The 19,401-nt window shown below is 35.7% G+C and overlaps 1 pseudogene; it reads right to left on the bottom strand.

Moving 5' to 3' along the window:
* LOC107593019 (ATP-binding cassette sub-family B member 6, mitochondrial-like) overlaps positions 1-19,401 on the bottom strand; it is a 61,720-nt pseudogene that overhangs the window by 16,223 nt on the left and 26,096 nt on the right.

The raw sequence follows: 19,401 nt of genomic DNA on the forward strand, positions 1-19,401 counted from the left end.
GACTCAGGAAGATTAGCTGTGACTTGACTTGACTCAGGAAGATTAGCTTTGACTTGACTCGACTCAGGAAGATTAGCTGTGACTAGACTTGACTCAGGAAGATCAACTGTGACTAGACTTGACTCAGGAAGATTAGCTGTAACTTGACTTGACTCATGATCATGAACTGTAACTAGACTCGACTCATGACAATCAACTGTGACTAGACTCGACACATGACTATCAGCTGTGACTTGATAAGGTCCCTTAAACTATAGTTACATTTCTCTCCAGGTAACCAAGATTTCGTGGGTTCATCCAGTCCAAAACGGAACAAGTCTTTAAACAAAACTTCATCATACAGAGGAACTTGATAAGATAGCACACAGAACCGGTGAACATACTCCTCAATAGAAAGGCCTCCTTGCCGAAGATGTAATAGCTGGGTGACTGGGTCCATACCTGGCCAGAGTCCTCTGGAAAAGCCGCTGGATCCTTGTTGGGCTGAGTATTCTATGACGGGGCTGATGAGACGTGAGACGTGAGACGTGTGGATCCATCTGCAAGCTTTTATTAATAAAGAGACGTGGTCAACAGGCAGGGTCAAACAATGGCAAACAGGTATATGGCGGGCAAAACACAAGAATAGTCCTAGGGCTAGCGTAGGTCACCGATCGGCAGACAGAATCACAGGGGCGAGACGAGAGGGGAAAATCCAGGAAAACAGGCAAAGATCAGATACCGCAGAAACAGGCAAGGCAAAACAAGGAAAACACGGAGACTCGGAAAGGGGTACAGGCTAAACAATACTCAGCAGAGAAAGGTGGTTAGAGTGGGTGTTATATAGTGAGTGAGGTGATTAGAAACAGTGTGCAAATCGTGCAAAGAATGATGGGATATGTAGTCCAGGGTACTATGCAACAGTTTGTGTTGTGTGAGAGTCAATGTAATGGAAAGGGTGACCTCTGGTGGTAAATAAACGGAAGTCCATGGACCGAATTCGTGACAGCTAACACCTGGTATAATAAGACCAATATCTTGATCACCAACTTAACTGTCATTTAAACACAAGCGAACAGTGCTAAATACAGGTGCAGACAGGTTTTGTGGTCAGATCACTGAAATAACATCCTGAGGTGGTCAGACACCCATGTGACCACATCACATCTGTAGTGTAAGCACTAATCTATTAGTGGCCAGTAAAGGCCCACTCACTTGTCAATCATCCACTGCACTAAACAGATGTTTTAAATGTGGCCGGCTATGTGTGGCTTTATATAATAACCATCTGACTAAAAAATTGGACAAGCACATACAATCTCACTGACGAGATTCAACAGAACTTCTTCAGTATCCTTGAAATCGACATGCAGTCACACGCAGTAATCCTGTAAATAATTACAGTTTTTTTTTTTCATTTAAGCTGTTTTTGTTATTCAACACAAAAATGCCAAATCTGAAAAAAAGGCAGTTTATGTATGCAAAAGTTTTTCTAGGTTCAAGGGCGATCACAACAAAAACATTTGAACTGCTGTAGACTAACTGTACAGTAAACTTTATCATAAAATCAAGAAAAAAAAGAACACTCTTTTGTAAGCTTGAAGATACTTAAAACATGTTTAATGGACTATGCCACAAACACATAGGTGTGAACTATGAGCTCAGCATGTCTAGCTTTATTTCATTGGTGAGACAGCTGCCTACTATTGTTTGGATTATCCTTCATACATCTTTTATTTCTTTGAACTAGTGTGTTATTCTGAAGACACTGGGTTTAAGGACAAATAGAGCTTAATTTAATTAAGGCTAGATGTGGCCCAGATGGCCCAACAAAAGCTTTTATCAATACATTATGTTATCTGAGGGATAAAGCCTAGAATTTAGAGCAGTAGACAAAAGCACTGATGACATGTCTATATTTCAGGGCCTAGTCATAGAGGAGCATTAGGACAGATATAAAAGTGCGGTCACATTAGTGTAATTTTGGCATAATTTCACAGACGAATTGTCCACTGTCTGTTGTGTAGCTATGTATGTAGCACAGTTCAGACAGAAGTCACTTTCAAACCAAGCAGCTTTCTATCGGTCGAACCGCTGAATCCGTGTGACCAACTTAAACATTTTGCAAAATCTGTGTGTGGAAATATTTCACCCTCATGTTATATTCCTGATCACGTGAATTCCTACTGAAAAGATTGGATTTTGCCCATGAAAATTCACTAAACAACAGTAAACATGACCGCACCTCAACACTCAGACACTGACAGAAATATGACTTTCATCATAATTAGTGTTGGGCGCAACCAAGCAAGTTACTTAACCCTTCCCAAAAGAATGTAACAAGCCCCTAAAAGTCTTTTTTTAAAATATTGTATAAATGTTATATTATACAATCGTGCAGCTCCCTGAAGCAGCTTCTTACAGTAATTTAACAATTTTAGGTTATGAGAGGCTTGTACACTGTGAAATATTGTCCCCAACACTGACCATCAGTTTGAGTTGCATTAGCACTTCAGTTAACATATGAAACAGACCTACCTGTGTGCCACGATGAGAGTGGTGTGGTTGGCACACACCTGAGCGAGAGAAGCATGGATGTTAAGCTCCGTTTGACTGTCTAAAGCAAATGTAGCCTGAAAGCAAATTTAAGAAACCAGATTAAGTACAAACCACCATCATTAATTGTCAACCTTCATGAGTCTTTACTCACTTCATCGAGCAAAATGATGCAAGGGGATTTCAGGATTGTGTGAACGATGGCCACTCTCTGTTTCTCTCCCCCGCCCAACTTCAGACCCCCTTTCACCCACCTCAGTATCATATCCTGTAATCATAAAGGGATAATATTACAACGTTATTACATGTTATTACAATCCTATGTTATCTGGGTAACACTTTATTTTAAGGTGTCCTTGTTACACTTGTTACATGTACTTACTATTATAGTAACAATTAATTATGCATAATTACATGCAAGTAACCCTAAGCCAAACCCTAATCCTAACCACATAGTAAGTACATGTAGTTAATTAATATTACTCAGTACTTAATTGTATAATTATACTGTAACAAGAACACCTTAAAATAAAGTGTAACTCTTATATGTTCTTTCAAAACAGTGATTAATTATACATGCTGATGTTCAGGTCAAATTATTCTTTTTTTGTTGAAGAAATTGATACTTTTGTTCAGCAAGGATGCATTACATTGATCAAAAGTGACAGGAAAGACATATATAATGTTACAAAATTTTCAACAAATACAAAATTTCAAACAAATGCTGTTTTTGCTATGCTGAACTTTATATTCATACAAGAATTGTGAATAAAAGTGTATCACCATTTCCACAAAAATATTAAGCAACTATTTTCAATAATGGTAAGAAATGTTTCTTGAGCAGCAAATCAGCATATTAGAATGATTTCTGAAGGATCGTGTGACTCTAAAGACTGGAGTAATGGCTGCTAAAAAGTGAGTTTTGCCATTACAGGAATAAACTGCATTTTAAAATATATTTAAATAGAAAACAGCTATTTTGAATGGTAAAAATATTTCACAAACTAAATCTAGCTATGAAAAGTTAGCAGTCCTCTACCATCTGGAAGGGATAATATTTTATGGTGGATATCAGCAGCCACTGCAGCCTCTTCTACTTCTTGGTCACTTGCAGAGATGCGTCCATAGCGAATGTTTTCACGGATATTATCATTGAAAAGAACAGTGTCCTGAGGAACTACACCAATGTCACCTGTATGCATGAATACGAACAAAGAAAAGTATAAAAGTAATTCAAATAAACCAATTAGAAATTCTTATATATGTTGCTGTATGCACAAATTATTGTTTTCTCTACAAAGACTATCTAGCTGTACACAGCCCTACATTATAACAACAGGTGAATCATGGACAGGTGGGTCTCGAACTTTAAGGTATTTCACCACCTGAGGGTTCGGAGGTCTCCACTGACTTTTACAGCTAGGGAGCCAGGTGCTAATGGGCTATGAAGGGGTCCCATGCACTGAAGATCTGAAACCCCAATTATAAAGCAGGGTGACAATCTTCACATGCTGCCTGTTGTTAGAAGGGGTGCGGTGATAGACCCCTGCCGAGATCCAAAGCCTGGAAAACTCTGTGAGGCAGTGCCAGCTGGCATCAAGGGTTTCGAAGAGCATAAAGAGGAGCAGAGACGAGACAAAGTAGGTCTGGAATGGAGAAGGTAAGGAAGCACGAAGGTGGTCCGCTTTTAGCCATATATCCACTGCAGAGATGATCTACACCGTTTCCATCTGAATACCATTCTGGTATGGTTCTGCTTTAGTCTAAAAATATATATTAGGATAAGTGAAGTTTGTCCTGTCAGAGGCACAAAACAAGCCAATGTTTGACAGAATACAGCTCACATTTTATGTCATAACAACACTCTTAAAAATAAAGGTGCTTCAAAAGGTTCTTCAAGCGATGCCATAGAAGAACCCTTTTTGGTTCCACAAAGAACCATTTAGTCAAAGGCTCTTTAAAGAACCATCTCTTTCTTACCTTTTTATAATCTGAAGAACCTTCTTTCACCACAAAGAACCTTCTGTGAAACAGAAAGGTTCTTCAGATGTTAGAGGTTCTTTATGGAACCATTTAGACAAAAAGGTTCTTCTATGGCATCGTGAAGAACCTTTATTTTTAAGAGCGAAATTTACAACCATAATGTGCAACAATGGCGCTAAAGTGATCTAAAATCAGTTTGTTTTTTTCTTTGCAAACAAAACCTTTCAAAATTTCATTTCAAAATACCACAATTTTTAAACAAAATAGCAAGATAAGTGAGTGGAAAGAGGTGTAGAAATCATTAACAGATAACACAAGAGGAATGTAGGAGCCAGAAAATGGGGCTTTAATGCCATAACTATTAAAAGTAATGCCAAGGCGTCTTATCTGTAGAATGAACAGAAACGTGTCTCTACAAATCAATATTCAATTAAGGGAGATTATCCATACTGATTAGAGCATGTGTCAATGAGGTCATAGCAGGTATTACCAGCCCAATGATTGGCAGTGAAGACAAGAACTTGTGATAACACCTATGTGTCTGTGTCCTAATGTCCATTGTCCAACAAGAGTATTGGCTGATTTATTGCAATAAACCAAAACTATTGTTTGAACTTGGGCACTTAAAAATGAACCGCAGACATTTCATTTGATTATGAAATCATTTTGAAAATGTACTGTGATTCAAAACATCATAATGTGAATGCACTCAAGTAGAGCGCTAAACACTCCATGCAGTGTGTGTTTCATTCATACTCGAAACCGGAGGGCGCTCTCATGCAGAAAGTCGAACCAGGAAATTCCTAACATGGACAAAAGCGTCCAGCTATCGCTGTACGAAAACAGTTGTTTTCACAGAAAAACAGAAACGTTTGGAAACATGAAGACATTAAACATACGATTGCGACAATATATGGTTTATTTGTGTTTTTCAAGTCATCTCCAGGTAATAAATAAAGTATATGAACAATGCAGTGCTAATTGACATAGCATTTATTACAGTAGAGAAAATATTCTGTCTTATGTTTTTAAAAAAGTGTTTTTAGTATATAAAGATTAACAAATCATTATTATTGATTATTGTCCAGCAGTTATCAGATTTCTAAGCCAATTAAAAGCTAGAAATTAGAGCAAAAATAAAGTTGCCTATACACTACCAGTCAAAAGTTTTTGAACAATAAAATTGTTAATGTTCTTTAAAGAAGTCTCTTCTGCTCACCAAGCCTGCATTTATTTGATCCAAAGTACAGCAAAACAGTAAAATGTTGAAATATTTTAACTTTTTAAAATAACTGTTTTCTATTTGAATATATTTTAAAATGTAATTTATTGTGACTTCAAAGCTACATTTTTAGCATCATTACTCCAGTCTTCAGGCACACGATCCTTCAGAAATCATGTTGATATTCTGATTTGCTGCTCAAAAAACATTTATTATTATGATGATGTTGAAAACATCTGAGTATCATTTTTTTCACTTTTCTTTGATGAATAGAAAGTTCAAAAGAACAGCATTTATTTGGCACTGATTTTGTAACATTATAAATGTCTTTATCATCACTTTTGATCAATTTAAAGCATCCTTGCTAAATAAAAGTATTAATTTCTATAATTTATTTTCCGAAAAATAAAAATTATACTGACTCTAAGCTTTTGAATGGTATAATGTTACAAAAGATTTTTATTTCACATAAATGCTGATCTTTGGATCTTTCTACTCATCAAAGAATCCTGGAAAAAAAAATTTACTCAACTGTTTTAAATATTGATAATAATAATAATTATTAAAAAAAGTTTCTTGAGCAGCAAATCAGCATATTATAATGATCTCTGAAGGGTCATGTGACACTGAAGACTGGAGTAATGATGCTAAAAATTCAGCTTTGATCACAGAAATAAATTATATTTTAAAATATTTTCAAATAGAAAGCAGTTATTTTAAATAGTAAAAATATTTCACAACATTACTACTTTTGCTGTACTTTGGATCAAATAAATGCAGGCTTGGTGAGCAGAAGAGACTTCTTTATAAAACATTAACAATCTTACTGTTCAAAAACTTTTGACTGTAAATATATATATGTGTGTGTGTATCCAAACCCTAATCCTAACCACATAGTAAGTACATGTAGTTAATTAATATTACTCAGTACTTAATTGTATAATTATACTGTAACAAGAACACCTTAAAATAAAGTGTAACTCTTATATGTTCTTTCAAAACAGTGATTAATTATACATGCTGATGTTCAGGTCAAATTATTCTTTTTTGTTGAAGAAATTGATACTTTTGTTCAGCAAGGATGCATTACATTGATCAAAAGTGACAGGAAAGACATATATAATGTTACAAAATTTTCAACAAATACAAAATTTCAAACAAATGCTGTTTTTGCTATGCTGAACTTTATATTCATACAAGAATTGTGAATAAAAGTGTATCACCATTTCCACAAAAATATTAAGCAACTATTTTCAATAATGGTAAGAAATGTTTCTTGAGCAGCAAATCAGCATATTAGAATGATTTCTGAAGGATCGTGTGACTCTAAAGACTGGAGTAATGGCTGCTAAAAAGTGAGTTTTGCCATTACAGGAATAAACTGCATTTTAAAATATATTTAAATAGAAAACAGCTATTTTGAATGGTAAAAATATTTCACAAACTAAATCTAGCTATGAAAAGTTAGCAGTCCTCTACCATCTGGAAGGGATAATATTTTATGGTGGATATCAGCAGCCACTGCAGCCTCTTCTACTTCTTGGTCACTTGCAGAGATGCGTCCATAGCGAATGTTTTCACGGATATTATCATTGAAAAGAACAGTGTCCTGAGGAACTACACCAATGTCACCTGTATGCATGAATACGAACAAAGAAAAGTATAAAAGTAATTCAAATAAACCAATTAGAAATTCTTATATATGTTGCTGTATGCACAAATTATTGTTTTCTCTACAAAGACTATCTAGCTGTACACAGCCCTACATTATAACAACAGGTGAATCATGGACAGGTGGGTCTCGAACTTTAAGGTATTTCACCACCTGAGGGTTCGGAGGTCTCCACTGACTTTTACAGCTAGGGAGCCAGGTGCTAATGGGCTATGAAGGGGTCCCATGCACTGAAGATCTGAAACCCCAATTATAAAGCAGGGTGACAATCTTCACATGCTGCCTGTTGTTAGAAGGGGTGCGGTGATAGACCCCTGCCGAGATCCAAAGCCTGGAAAACTCTGTGAGGCAGTGCCAGCTGGCATCAAGGGTTTCGAAGAGCATAAAGAGGAGCAGAGACGAGACAAAGTAGGTCTGGAATGGAGAAGGTAAGGAAGCACGAAGGTGGTCCGCTTTTAGCCATATATCCACTGCAGAGATGATCTACACCGTTTCCATCTGAATACCATTCTGGTATGGTTCTGCTTTAGTCTAAAAATATATATTAGGATAAGTGAAGTTTGTCCTGTCAGAGGCACAAAACAAGCCAATGTTTGACAGAATACAGCTCACATTTTATGTCATAACAACACTCTTAAAAATAAAGGTGCTTCAAAAGGTTCTTCAAGCGATGCCATAGAAGAACCCTTTTTGGTTCCACAAAGAACCATTTAGTCAAAGGCTCTTTAAAGAACCATCTCTTTCTTACCTTTTTATAATCTGAAGAACCTTCTTTCACCACAAAGAACCTTCTGTGAAACAGAAAGGTTCTTCAGATGTTAGAGGTTCTTTATGGAACCATTTAGACAAAAAGGTTCTTCTATGGCATCGTGAAGAACCTTTATTTTTAAGAGCGAAATTTACAACCATAATGTGCAACAATGGCGCTAAAGTGATCTAAAATCAGTTTGTTTTTTTCTTTGCAAACAAAACCTTTCAAAATTTCATTTCAAAATACCACAATTTTTAAACAAAATAGCAAGATAAGTGAGTGGAAAGAGGTGTAGAAATCATTAACAGATAACACAAGAGGAATGTAGGAGCCAGAAAATGGGGCTTTAATGCCATAACTATTAAAAGTAATGCCAAGGCGTCTTATCTGTAGAATGAACAGAAACGTGTCTCTACAAATCAATATTCAATTAAGGGAGATTATCCATACTGATTAGAGCATGTGTCAATGAGGTCATAGCAGGTATTACCAGCCCAATGATTGGCAGTGAAGACAAGAACTTGTGATAACACCTATGTGTCTGTGTCCTAATGTCCATTGTCCAACAAGAGTATTGGCTGATTTATTGCAATAAACCAAAACTATTGTTTGAACTTGGGCACTTAAAAATGAACCGCAGACATTTCATTTGATTATGAAATCATTTTGAAAATGTACTGTGATTCAAAACATCATAATGTGAATGCACTCAAGTAGAGCGCTAAACACTCCATGCAGTGTGTGTTTCATTCATACTCGAAACCGGAGGGCGCTCTCATGCAGAAAGTCGAACCAGGAAATTCCTAACATGGACAAAAGCGTCCAGCTATCGCTGTACGAAAACAGTTGTTTTCACAGAAAAACAGAAACGTTTGGAAACATGAAGACATTAAACATACGATTGCGACAATATATGGTTTATTTGTGTTTTTCAAGTCATCTCCAGGTAATAAATAAAGTATATGAACAATGCAGTGCTAATTGACATAGCATTTATTACAGTAGAGAAAATATTCTGTCTTATGTTTTTAAAAAAGTGTTTTTAGTATATAAAGATTAACAAATCATTATTATTGATTATTGTCCAGCAGTTATCAGATTTCTAAGCCAATTAAAAGCTAGAAATTAGAGCAAAAATAAAGTTGCCTATACACTACCAGTCAAAAGTTTTTGAACAATAAAATTGTTAATGTTCTTTAAAGAAGTCTCTTCTGCTCACCAAGCCTGCATTTATTTGATCCAAAGTACAGCAAAACAGTAAAATGTTGAAATATTTTAACTTTTTAAAATAACTGTTTTCTATTTGAATATATTTTAAAATGTAATTTATTGTGACTTCAAAGCTACATTTTTAGCATCATTACTCCAGTCTTCAGGCACACGATCCTTCAGAAATCATGTTGATATTCTGATTTGCTGCTCAAAAAACATTTATTATTATGATGATGTTGAAAACATCTGAGTATCATTTTTTTCACTTTTCTTTGATGAATAGAAAGTTCAAAAGAACAGCATTTATTTGGCACTGATTTTGTAACATTATAAATGTCTTTATCATCACTTTTGATCAATTTAAAGCATCCTTGCTAAATAAAAGTATTAATTTCTATAATTTATTTTCCGAAAAATAAAAATTATACTGACTCTAAGCTTTTGAATGGTATAATGTTACAAAAGATTTTTATTTCACATAAATGCTGATCTTTGGATCTTTCTACTCATCAAAGAATCCTGGAAAAAAAAATTTACTCAACTGTTTTAAATATTGATAATAATAATAATTATTAAAAAAAGTTTCTTGAGCAGCAAATCAGCATATTATAATGATCTCTGAAGGGTCATGTGACACTGAAGACTGGAGTAATGATGCTAAAAATTCAGCTTTGATCACAGAAATTGTGTGTGTGTGTATATATATATGTATATATATATATATAACATTTCTGTCCCCCTCACTTCTGAAATGATGGCTATGCCCCTGAGCTGTGGGATTTAGTTATTAAGAAATATATGCTTGAACTTTTCAGTTTCAAAGCTATTTTATTGAGAAATCACAGAAGTGTTGACAATACATTTCCACGTTGAAAGATTATGTGTGCGCGCAATCTGCAATCTGAGTCTGTAATGTGTGTGCGTTACAGTGCAGCAGCGCATTAGATAGGAACGGCGATTAACTTACCTAAACGTGCCTTCTCCTGTTCAATTTTGAGCATTCAGTAATATAATCTCACATGTCTTGTGGAGCGCTTTCAGAGTATGCATTTATTTGTCATTTTAACTGTTTGGAAACGGAGCGTAAATGTGGAAGTCCTTCAAAGATTTCTTATCCTGTTGCGCACTCTATAGACCAATTTCAGTGTTTGCAAACAGTGATGACGTTTTTGTGGGCGGAGCCTATCTGGTGGCAGAAAATGCCAGTTTTAACCATGGTTTTAACGTAGCAGTCTATGCAAGCCATGGAATAAAAAAGGAAATTTTGAGTTTATATTTCAAAATGCAGATTTTTTTCTTTAAATTCCATGATTATATCTGGTAATTCTGGTAAGAAAAATCAACTCGCCATTCTCTCTTTTTCCCTCGGCTCAAAATCATAAGTTTATAATGCCACACTTCTGGATTTTTTCCCTCAAAATTGACAAACTCGCAATTGTTGAGTTGAATTAAGTTATAAAGTTCGAACTAGGAGATAAACTTGCATTTGGTAAATGTTATGTAAAATGTTATATGTTTAAATAGTATTTCACGCTTTAACTGTAGGGCTAATACAATATGTCCCATATGTGAATATTATATAGACCTATTGTTTCAATCTAATTTATGCTTTAAAGTAGAGTAATCATAGCCGGTTTCATCCATAGTCTGTCAGTTTAAACGTCTGCGTTTAGCTTCAAATGGCATCTTTGATGACAGTATTATATAAAATTATTTGCATTCCCATTCTGACATCCAAAAGCACAACAATACATTTTTTTCTTATTCCGTGGATTTTACCCACTTCCCTCCACTTGTTCCCAGTGTTTTTCTGCCACCACAATGTGCGCACAGCTGCATGTGACGTAACTGTGATGTCTACTCCAAATTGGTCTATAGGACCAGCGACTAGTCGACATCAAGCTTAAAGCATCATGGCAGAGCACTGAAGTCGACTAGTCGGTGCAACCCCTAATATACAGTATATATATATATATATATATATATATATATAACAAACCTCAATGATGTACATACAGAATCTAACTAACTGCTGTAAGAAAAACTGACCGTAATCTTACCAACAACAAGAGAAACTGGAAATTATTCTTAGATCACATTAAAGAAAAGCCCCAGTCTCGGAGGACTGATAATGACAGAGTGAGAGAGACAGCAGAGCGTGTGGTGCTCTGGCTGTTCAGCCGACCATTAATCCATGTGGCTAGTGGAACCAGCCTCAGTGTTTTCACTTCAAACGCCTGACGAATTAGATCCCTCTTTGAAGTTTGCTTTTTCTTTTGTTTATTTTTCACCTGTTTTTTAGTGTGCTTAATTCGCCGTCTTTACATTCTTTCTCTCCATTCATTTGGCTCTTAAAAAAAGTCAATGTCCTTAATTTATGAACTAATTAACATCAGACTGGGCCGTGTGAGAGTGGGCTTACTGCAGCCATGTGAAACACAAATGGCTTCCCAGGTCTTTATGGGAATGTAGCATCTGTCCCTTCACAATACAACTTTTATCCTAAGAGAAGGCACTTTCGTTTCGGTTTCCGGTCCTATTTGCAACAGTATTCGCAATCATTTTGAGAACAAATAATTTTTTAAAAATAAAAAGTAAAAGACATGTAAAAGACATTTATGCCATGTAAGTTTTTTTCGAAAAAGAAAAAAAAATTCAGAAGAAACAAATCAGACAAAACTGACACAATTATACATTTAGGAAAGATCGCACTTTTAGCTATACTCTAAAAAAAAATGCTGGGTTGTTTCAACCCAACTTTGGGTCAAATATGGACTAACCCAACCGTTGGGTTAAATTTTTGCATTCAGTTTTTAACCCAAAAGTTGGGTTAGTCCATATTTGACCCAAAGTTGGGTTGAAACAACCCAGCATTTTTTAGAGTGTAGACTGATAAGACAAAAACCAGGATGTCCATTCTCGCAGATGATTCAGACATTTATTTTCATTATGTATTTGGATTTTGATTGTATTTTAGTATCAATCATAAATGTTACTATCTGAGATGGATTAAAATAAGCAGGTTAAAACAGGTTTTTCATCAGTAAGGAACACCGTATTCTCTCTCTAGATTCATATAAAATAGTATACAATAATAGTCAACAGTCAAGTAGTTCTACCACTAGGCTGTGTCAACTAGTCACACATTCAGTTGCACTTGTTCTATATGCTGACAGGAGCTGATTTCCTCAGTTCCTCAGTCTCTAACTATCCAATATATTTGGATCCATAAGAAGTGAAAATGCAGCAGTTGAATTTCCGAGAATGCATGTAAGCAAACTGCACAGAGGACAAGCCAGAACTGTTACAAATTGCTCCTGGACCCTGATACTAACTTAATCTTGCCCAAAGTCAAAAAAATAAAAGTTAGTGAAGGCCCATTCACACCAAGGATGATAACTATAACTATAAAGTTAATATTTCTAATTCAAAGAGGGAAACAGGACAGTCCGCACTAGAACTACCATGACAGCTAATCAGAATCCACCCGAGTTTAAAGGGCAAAGCAGCAGACAACATTACTGCGTGCACGAATATAATAAACACAATCTTTGTGCGTTGGTGTGGATGCTAATACAGTTGTTATAGTTATCTTTACAGCTGTTGTTCTTTGTGTAAACTGGTCACTTATGCATGATAAAAAAAGATGATTAAAAAAAAGCATCAATGGTGATACACAAGCTTCCATAGCACACGACGCTCTTCTCTCTTCATTTACATAAAATAAATATTTCTATTTGTTGACTAATAAAAATGAGTAGTCATGCAAAACCTAAAGCACACTGTTTAGGTGTTGTCTTTTATTCAAGTTGCTCAAAATAAGAAAAATAAGGCGCATATTACCATTCACTCATAGCATGTGGTGGTAAGTTATATTCAAATGACTAGTGTGCCTATCAAATAGAGTTTCTATGAAAGAGTGCCATAAATTGGTCATTTATTTAACGGATTCAGCTATTTATTAATCACTCAGAGTTACTAGAAACAATTTATCTAGTTCAACAATTGTATAACTTATCTGTACTTGTTTGTGACACTACATAAACTGGACGTGTGCTATAACTACCAGGACACCGTCACATGTGCACAAGGCACAACACGTCTAGATCCTCAGACGGGGAAAACAGGCCATATCAGATGTTTGAAAATGAAAAAAAAAAAAAACACAAGCAAAACTGTGATATGCAAAACATAAGACATGCTAAAATTGAATGCACTTGGAGAGAAGCAGGCACAAGTATTGTTCTGCATATCCGACCAGATGTGCGCACAAATCAGGGCTGCAACCATTTACTTGAAAGGCACAAGAAAGGCTGAGAGGGAACTACCCATGTGCGTCTAACCTGGACCAAATGTACGGAAAACATCTTGTTTACACAAACCTCCACATGTTGCTCTGTTTAACACTTCACAAGATTGTTATAGACTCCAGTCTCTTCTCCTCGGCACTCCACTAAGTCCACTAGAAACAGAGAGGTTCAGCGGGGGCAAGGGGTCATTCTCTTTCAGTCTCTTTTCTAGCCTTTGTTTCCGTATTCTGTTTCTTCCTAGATTTCCATGTTATTATGCTACGTAAATAGAAGACAATGCCAGAGTCAGAAAAATGAATCAAAAGAGATTGACTGCTGAAGCCAGGCAACGTCTCTGGTGACCACTTGCCTTCTGTAATCAACCGCAACTGAATCAATAACCTCCTTTTATGAAGTGTTCCATATAGTGGAGTATGACAGAAGATCCCAGCAGGAAGGGTCATCAACTCCAGCAGTAAAAATGGGTGAATGGTTTTCTACCAATAAGGCTGGATTCTAGTACTCTAAAACAAGAAGCTTTGTGAAGCCAGTCGTTAAATGTAAGGTTGTTTTGGCTAATTAAAAATTAAAAGGCATAAATAGCACTATTGAGAAATACGTTTAAAATGATATACGCTCATATGAGATGAAGACTTCAGATATTTAAGTAGCCTAAAAAATTTTTTTATTCTACATGGAGCGGGTCACCCCCACATGCTGCCGTATTGAAATCACATGACCAGCTGTGTTATTCAATTGGAAGTTACTAACACTACTAATAATAACAAAATATATTCACTTTATAAAGCACTTTAAATCACTGCTCTAGGCGCTTTACAAACCGTAAACCTACAGAAGTGATAATACAAACCACAAGCACCCATAGCTCCCATGCCACAGACAGAGGAAAGCAGTTAGATGTAAAACAGCATTAAGCAAACCCAAAAAATAGACAGTAGTTAGTAAACAAAGTAGTAAAAAAAATAAATAGGTAACACTTTATTTTAAGGTGTCCTTGTTACACGCTACATGTACTTACTATTATAATAACAATGAATTATGCATAATTACATGCAAGTAACCCTAAGCCAAACCCTAATCCTAACCCTAACCATATAGTAAGTACATAATATTACTCAGTACTTCAATGTATAATAACACTGTAACAAGGACACCTTAAAATAAAGTGTAACCAAAAAATAGTTTACCGAAAAATGAAAATTTGCTGAAAATGTATACTTTGTTGTCCTCTCACATCAAAGTCCACAGACATCTTTGTTTAGAATGGTTATCGCTTGTAAGCGGTGCTTGGTCTGTGTAAATATCTCTCCTGATTGACATGAGAACTTTTTTCACTGGAGAAAGCAACATTATGGATAGAGAACTTGTATTAGCTGTATTATTGTGATGTTTTTATCAGCTGTTTTCTTCTTCTTATTCTTCTTATTCTATATTCTTATTCTGACGGCACCCATTCACTGCAGAGGATCCCTTGGTGAGCAAGTGATGTAATGCTAAATTTCTCCAAATCTATTCCGATAAAGAAACAAACTCATGCACATCTTGGAGTAAATTTCAGGCAAATTTTCATTTTCGGGTGAACTATTCCTTCTTTAAAGCATTTATGCTAGAAGTGCCAGCAAGTCTTCTAAGATGTAGAAGTACCAGTGAAAAATGTAAACCAAAAACACAATGACAGCTCTGGAAAGTGGAGAAGAAATTACTGGCAACAGAGAAAAGGAATGGTACAAAGACATGTTGCAGGCCGAACTCAAAACTACTTCATCCATATGAGCACCAACTATTTAAAATTAAATTTATACACTAAGAAAGGAAATACTGTGAAATATTATTACAATTGGAAATAACAGTTTTTTTATTCTAATATAATTTAAAATGAAATTTATTCCTGCAATGGTAAAGCTATTCATTTGAAATATAAATATTTTGTGACATTTTAAATGTTTTCATTGTCACATTTAATTTAAAGCACCTTTGCTGTATAGAAGTGTTATACAAAACAAAATCTTACAGACCTCAAACTTTTGACCGGTAGCGTAAGTCAAATAACTTATGCAAACCACACAACAGGTAAAAATCTAAACTAAAGGACGTCTTCTCAAAGGGTGTTCTCATAAACACATACACGCTTGAATGTAACATACAGAAATGAACCTTCCTCTTGATGACAGAAACAGCATTTAAGAGTGAGCAGCACTGTCTGTCAAGATGAATGACGTACATGTGGCCAGTCAGCTGTCAGTGCGTGGTGTCTGTGTTGCTCTGCTCCCATCACTTACAAGATCAATGAGGCCAAGCGGCACCCCACTCCATCCCTCCCTAAAACACGCTGGCAAACAACTTGAATTTTCTACCATCAAAAGCCACTTGTAATTCCTTTGAAAATAAACAATTTACAACCCTTGAAAGTTTCTTATCCAAAACCGTTTTTAACAAACCTTTCATGTTAGTCATTATTAGCATACTACAAACTTTTCCATGCTCCCTGCCTTGCCCCCAACTACATTATTTGTTCTCTCCATCTTGTTTGCATTTGAACCATTTGTTTTACGAGTCAGGAAACTCAGAGAGACGGAATGCACTTGTGCATTTATTTCAGTGACAAGATTCATAAAGCAACACTCATTCAGCTGTAAAGACGATGAGAAATAGCTCTGATATTTCTGAGTCATACTTTCCCCTCGTTGTCTGACAGGATGGATTCCCATCTCACGTGCAGCTCTCACAACACGAGGGCATCAAATGCTGCATGGAGAATGTGGAATCAGTGACCAACACCAGAAAGAAAACAGCCATGGGATTCATATTTTGATCTATTATTTGTGCCAAAGCGTTTACCTGAGAAATATCTATATCTATATATATATAGTCCTGCTCCCACCCAAAAAAAGGCCATATGAAAAGGTCTATGATTTCTCAGCCCAGGTCGAATTTCTGTTGTCATATGCTATTTTTACAATTCCCACACACACACAACACATCAGATAGCACTTTGTTGCATTTGTCGCAAAAGGCACAAGAAATGTGTTTTCCATTGCTGTTGCATACAATTGGAAAACATTGAGAATATCCAACCCTGCAAAAGACTTGTTTAGTGAATTTTATTTTCATTTACCGTTCAGTCTTTCTGATTTCCACAACTCTATTAAAATGGTTTTGGGGCAAAAAAAGCACTTTTTAGTCCTTTACGTTAAACAATTTTTCTGTTCAGGCTGCAGTCGCCTTTATAAACATTGACTATCATAGTAACGACGCAAACTTGGTTCACTATGCGTGAGACTTCAGCAGTAAACATTTTGTCAAGTGTTCTTGTTGCAACACCTGACCTAACGACTCCTTTCACAATGAACGACATAAACCCCACATCAAATCTGAATGTTCAGAGTGAGTTGCATTAAGAAAAATGAGATTTTAAACAGATTTCAAAGCACCTAAAAAAAAACAACATTGATTTTTGAGGCCTGACTGAAGAAGTCCCAAGAGTCAAAGAGTGCATCTCAGTCTAATAAATATTTCGCATTCATGGATAGTAATGTAATTTCACGCAACATACTTCATATAGTGCAATACTTGGTGAAAGATCAATTCATTTGCCAGCTCATGCTTTAGGAGTCCAAATGTTTCAGTGAGTTTAATGAGTTCGATCTGGCCAGTATTGAGAGGGATGAGATGCTGAACTGATGACAGCTGCTCTATAAAAGTAAATCTCCCCTCATGCCTGTACTGTGAGAAAGCGCTCACTCCCTATGAGTGTACTGGCACGCTGACCTACCTCATGCTTCCTGCTGTGCTCCAAACACATTAACGCAGCAGGAATGTGTGGCCATCGTGTGCAAGTGTGAAAGCAGTCGCTTGAACGCTGGGTTGCGGTTCTCATAGATTTGACATGATACTGGAGAGGCTGTGAATGCATGTGTAGGAGCGGATGAGAGAGATACAACTATTTACTTGTCCTCCCTTTCCATCTCCTCTTCTCTCTGCCAGCACAGCTTGTCAGCAGTGCTTCCTCCATTTAAATGACAAACCACAGCATCCATCTCTCAGCCAATCGATTATCTCAACTCTCTCAAGAGGAGAAATAAACAGGAGGTTGCATAAACCATGTTTCCTGAACTTTGATTGAGGTACTGTGTTGCACCAAAACAATTTATATATATTGTTAACATAGCCTTTTCTTTTCATTTAAGAATTCTGAAAATCTATCATGGGTTCCACAAAAATATTAAGCAGAACAACTGTTTTCAACTTTGATAACAATAAAAAACGTTTGAGCAGCAAATCATCATGTTAGAATTGTATTAGAATGATTACTGAAAGATTATGTGACACTGAAGTCTGGTGTCATTTTTGCTGAAAATTCAGCACTGCATCTAAAATATATTCAAAGAGAAAAGCGTTATTTTAAATTGTGATAATATTTCACAGTATTACTGCTTTTACCATATTTTTGATCAAATAAATGCAGCCTTGGTGAGCATAAGAGACTTCTTTCAAAACCAAAAAAAAAAAAAACACTTACTGAACCCAAACCTAAGGAAGTTCTAAGCGGCCATGCGATATTTTTTTTTTTCCTTCTGGTTTTCTCGTTATAACGACTTAATTTTCTCGTTTTCTCGTTATTGTGTCGAGATTATTTATGCACATTTAAATAACGATGTTATTTGTAATGTGCCTCTTTTCCTTATTATTAGTCTTTATCGTTAATCATTAAATGTATATTGATAAGAAATGTGATTTTTATGTAAAGTGTATAGGCTAATTTAATTCAGTGATGTTCTACAGTGTTGTAATCTTTTGTGTTTTATACATTTCTTTGTGGAAACCACACAAACACACACACACACACACACACACACACACACACAAGCACCCATAGCTCCCATGCCACAGACAGAGGAAAGCAGTTAGATGTAAAACAGCATTAAGCAAACCCAAAAAATAGACAGTAGTTAGTAAACAAAGTAGTAAAAAAAATAAATAGGTAACACTTTATTTTAAGGTGTCCTTGTTACACGCTACATGTACTTACTATTATAATAACAATGAATTATGCATAATTACATGCAAGTAACCCTAAGCCAAACCCTAATCCTAACCCTAACCATATAGTAAGTACATAATATTACTCAGTACTTCAATGTATAATAACACTGTAACAAGGACACCTTAAAATAAAGTGTAACCAAAAAATAGTTTACCGAAAAATGAAAATTTGCTGAAAATGTATACTTTGTTGTCCTCTCACATCAAAGTCCACAGACATCTTTGTTTAGAATGGTTATCGCTTGTAAGCGGTGCTTGGTCTGTGTAAATATCTCTCCTGATTGACATGAGAACTTTTTTCACTGGAGAAAGCAACATTATGGATAGAGAACTTGTATTAGCTGTATTATTGTGATGTTTTTATCAGCTGTTTTCTTCTTCTTATTCTTCTTATTCTATATTCTTATTCTGACGGCACCCATTCACTGCAGAGGATCCCTTGGTGAGCAAGTGATGTAATGCTAAATTTCTCCAAATCTATTCCGATAAAGAAACAAACTCATGCACATCTTGGAGTAAATTTCAGGCAAATTTTCATTTTCGGGTGAACTATTCCTTCTTTAAAGCATTTATGCTAGAAGTGCCAGCAAGTCTTCTAAGATGTAGAAGTACCAGTGAAAAATGTAAACCAAAAACACAATGACAGCTCTGGAAAGTGGAGAAGAAATTACTG

Source organism: Sinocyclocheilus grahami, unplaced genomic scaffold (genome assembly GCF_001515645.1).
Source record: "Sinocyclocheilus grahami isolate Dianchi unplaced genomic scaffold, SAMN03320097.WGS_v1.1 scaffold162.1, whole genome shotgun sequence".
NCBI classification, from domain to species: domain Eukaryota; kingdom Metazoa; phylum Chordata; class Actinopteri; order Cypriniformes; family Cyprinidae; genus Sinocyclocheilus; species Sinocyclocheilus grahami.